Genomic DNA, 4,730 nt, shown 5'->3' on the forward strand with positions numbered 1-4,730 from the left:
CCTGAAACCCCTCAACATTTTGACTTTTGAAATGTCAGAATGGTAAAACAACATTATTCATGGTCGCTGGTTTATATTTTAGTATGTATACCTTTTTATTGCTTTTTGTGTTTTTATTGCATTTTAAATTATAATTTCCATGAGCGTGGCTAACAGAATAACAAAGAGTTGGAAGGGACCAAATACCTGCTCAAAGCAGTAAACCCTATACTATTTCAGACAAATGGTTGTCCAATCTCTTCTTAAAAACTTCCAGTGTTGGAGCATTTACAACTTCTGGAGGCCAGTCGTTCCACTGATTAATTGTTCTCACTGTCAGGAAATTTCTCCTTAGTTCTAGGTTGCTTTTCTCCCTGGTTAGTTTCTATCCGTTGCTTCTTGTCCTACCCTCAGGTGCTTTGGAGAATAGCTTGACTCCCTCTTCTTTGTGGCAACCCCTGAGATATCGGAAGACTGCTATCATGTCACCCCTAGTCCTCCTAGGTAGATGGGAAACTAGGAATATTTAAAATAAATAAATAATGAATAAGTCTATCCTTGTTCCAGATGTTAATGCGTGTAACCTCTAGGCTATAAAGAAGAAAGATCAGTGTGCCAATTTAAGGGGGGAAATTCACATGTTCACAGCTCTCAGGTTCTGTATGGACTGTGAAATTGGATTGTGACTGTGAAGCGGTACTGTGGGCGGATAATCATTTTATTTATTTTATTTGAAGCACTCTTGTGCTGCCTTTTGTTTGGGTTAGCGTCTTAGGGCGAATATATCAAATCCTGATTTAAATGATCAGTTTTCGACTGAAATTTGATGTCCCCAAGGAAACTAGAGGCATCAGGTCTTGGTGTCTCATGAAGTATGACCTCATTCTAGAACACATTTTTCTGCAACTTGGTTCCGAGGTGTGTTGAACTCATAGAATTCTCAAGGGGCATTGCTGAAATTGCCTGTTGAATGATGAAAGGTGATGTCCAGCACTTCTGGAGGCATGAAATTGAGGATATGAAGTAGAGTATCGCTGCCTATTTTGTCCCCACTCCCAACTCTGCTTTTTCAATATTATCCATTGCTGACCTGATGTTGGTAATTTGTTTAAGGAAGCAGCTGCCGTTTTTGAGACAGCTCTGAATAGGAAAATAGACTTTGAGAACCATCCTCGGGCTTCTCAATGCCTCCTTGATTTTACTTATTTATATTAAATGTATGCTCTTTTTCCATCAAATGCAATGCTCAGGGAGCCCACGGTAATAAAATAACGAGTAAAATAGGTTTTATATTTTATATACATGCAGACAAAATCTGTTTAAAATAGGACAGCACCAAAAATAAATAAACACTGATTAAAATGTGTTTCAGTTTTTTTAAAAAAGTCAGGTTGAGCTGCCAAAACTTGTCTGATTTCTTTTCAATAAAGAGATTAAAACGGGGGAAAGAATAACAAAAATGGATTTAGCTTGGTCTTCCCTTGAAAAGAAGTTCCAAAAATTGGAAATAATCTTTAGTTCGTTTTTGCTGCCAATTTTAGATGTTCAGTGGTGACGATGATCAAGCACCCTTCTAGATTAATGGAAGTCAACAAAATTTTTAAAACAGCACAGCTTTCTGAAGTAGACTACTTCCCCTTAAAGTTGTTCACATTTTGTGGTCAACCACACCAGATTCTACGGAGAATTCACGGCGAACAACGTAGATCGCTATCAGACCCAATGATAGTATTCACACAGTTGTCCGAAATATAGTTTGGAAGATCCAGAATAAGTTTCTTTGAAATGTGTTTTACTATTTGTAGCTGGGGTTGGTAGCTAGGCTGTTGGTTTGAGCTCCGAGCTTGGCAATTTGGCTGCAAATGTTTCGCCACCATTCGAGGAGACATCGTCGCTGACAAATTGCCAAGCTCGGAGCTCAAACCAATGGCATAAGTTTCTTTGCTTGGAGCACTTCTGGGTGCAGTCTGAAAACTGGGATAAGGAGTAATTTATTTGGGTCCCCCTCAATAGCTGAACTATTTTCTCAAGGACAAAATCCTTGAGTTTAGTTAGCAGCTGTGAGCTCCAAGGTTTAACTAAAATATGCATTAAGATATGGATGTCTACTAAGACTTAATACTGTTAGAAGAATTCCTAATGTTCCTGTTCCTCCTTGATTATTAATCAGAATAGAACTGGAAGGGACCTTGAAGGTCTTCTAGTCCAACCCCCTGCTCAAGCAGGAGACCTTATGGTATTTCAGAGAAATGACTGTCCAGTTTCTTCTTAAAAACCTCCAGTGATGAAGCATCCACAACTTCTGCAGGCAAGCTGATACACTGGTTAATTGTTCTCACTGTTAGGAAGTTTCTCCATAATTCCAGGTTGCTCTGGAGCATGCAAACGAGTGGCGAGGTAGCCAAGTCATACTTTCCATCTGATTTGCACCAAAGGGTTGTCCAGTAAAATTTAAAGTCTTGCCTCTAAATTCAGAGTTTAACTCCCATGTTTGGTTCATCTGTATTTTCCTTGTAAGCCTCAAAGGCTTTTAACCATGCAGAATTACCAAGTAATAACGCATCAAGCGTACCCTTAGGTGCTTTATAAATGTAAGGTTTATACTCCAGCAATATAAAAGTGTGGTTAATAATATTATGAAGTCTTCCTGTCTGTAATTTGTTGTGTAATAGAATTTCTGAAATATTGGCTTCTTTCATTTGGGTAGCAAAAAGCAGAGGGTGATTTATTTATTTTTTAGTTGTGAATTATTATACAGTAACTCTCGGGATTGGAGGCACTTTTGAGAAAAGGAAGGACTCACCTGTATTTCCTATGTTCTCTAGCCATCAGATTTGTCAGGAAGTTTCTCTTTAGTTTTAAGTTGCTTCTCTCCTTGATTAGTTTCCACCCGTTGCTTCTTGTCCTGCCTTCAGGTGCTTTGGAGAATAAGTCAAAGCCCCTCTTCTTTGTGGCAGCCCCTCAAATATTGGAACACTGCTATCATGTTATATATTTCATCTGTTTCTATATGAAACCAAATCTAATCAGATGCTTTGGAGAATAGATTGTCCCCCTCTTTTTTGTGGCAACCTCTGAGATACCGGAACACTGCTATCTTGTCACCCCTAGTCCTTCCTTTCATTAAACTAGACATACTCAATTCCAGCAACTATTCTTCATATGTTTTAGCCTCCAATCCCCTAATCATCTTTGTTGCTCTTCCTTGCACTCTTTCTAGAGTCTCCACATCTTTTTTTACATCATGGCGACCAAAACTGAATGCAGTATTCCAAGTGTGGCCTTACAAAAGCATTATAAAGTGGTACTAACACTTTGTGTGATCTTGATTCTATCTCTCTGTTGATGCAGCCTAGAACTGTGTTGGCTTTTTTGGCAGCTGCAGCACACGGCTGGCTCATTTTTAAGTGATTGTCCACTAGGACCCTCTCACAGTTACTACTACCTGTTGAGTCAGGTACCACATATACTGTAGCTGTGCATTTGGTTTTTCTTGCCTAAATGTAGAACCTTAACATTAGAACAATGCCTTGTTGAAGAAATTACCTGGGAAAATGCTGGTTGAAAACATCTGTACATCCTTTATCATTAAAATTGATAACCACTGTAGATGGTCATCAAGAGGACTGAGGAATCCAAGCACTGGCTCCAGAGAACTTGCAGATAAATGGAGTGCTAAAGTAAACTTATCAAGAGGCCAAGACTTTGTAACCTAACCCGCCCCCCTTCCAATTAAATTTGATTTAAAAGTCTCTTTTGACAGTCTCAATTTCTTCATGATGATTAGCTGCTAGGGGCTTGGCATTAATTTGGATAAATATATATATATATATATATATATATATATATATATATATATATATATATATATATATATAATTTAATTTATTTTTATATGCCGCCCGTCTCCGGAGACTCAGGGCGGCTTACAATGCACTAAGCAATAGCCTTCATTCTTTTGTATATTTATACAAAGTCAGCTTATTGCCCCCACAACTGGGTCCTCAATTTACCTACCTTAGAAAGGATGGAAGGCTGAGTCAGCCTTGAGCCTTGGCGAGATTTGAACCTGCCGTAATTGCAGGCAGCTGGTCTTAATAACCAGCTTAATAACAGGGTGCTTTAGACCACTGTACTACCAAGGCTCTACATATTTACTGTAGCCGCTCTATTTAGGTTTGTTAGGATGTGATTCTTGACTCCATTTTTGGTGGGTTTTTCTTTTTTCTTCCCTTCAGTAGTGTCAGGTTGTTGGAGGCGCCTGGTCAAGTCCCTGCAGTTTTCTTGGCAAGGCTTTTCAGAAGTGGTTTGCCATTGCCTCCTTCCTAGGGTTGAGACAAAGTGACTGGCCCAAGGTCACCAAGCTGGCTTCGTATCCAAGGCAGAACTAGAACTCTCAGTTCCCAGTTACTCTGGCCCAAAGTAACCCAGCCGGCTTTATTATTTTTATTTATCATGTATTTATGTATTTATAGAAATTTGATAAATCAGATAAATCAACCTTTTCTTCACCACGGACCTTTAAATACCTTTTGTGGCCACGGACCGTGGCCACGCACCCCCAAGGCTTAACTCAAGATTTAAATCAACATTTCTTAAAGCCTTCACGGGGCCCCTTGTGATGACATCGGGGGCCTCCCCCAGTGGTGCACGGACCACAGGTTGGGAACTACTGTAATAAATAATAAATACACTCTCAGTCTCTTGGTGATTGGACCAAAGTCACCCAGCTGCCTCTTATTCCTAAGGCA

Source organism: Pituophis catenifer, unplaced genomic scaffold, assembly GCF_029215685.1.
Source record: "Pituophis catenifer annectens isolate HBS135680 unplaced genomic scaffold, rPitCat1.0.hap2 SCAF_1, whole genome shotgun sequence".
Taxonomy (NCBI): Eukaryota; Metazoa; Chordata; class Lepidosauria; order Squamata; family Colubridae; genus Pituophis; species Pituophis catenifer.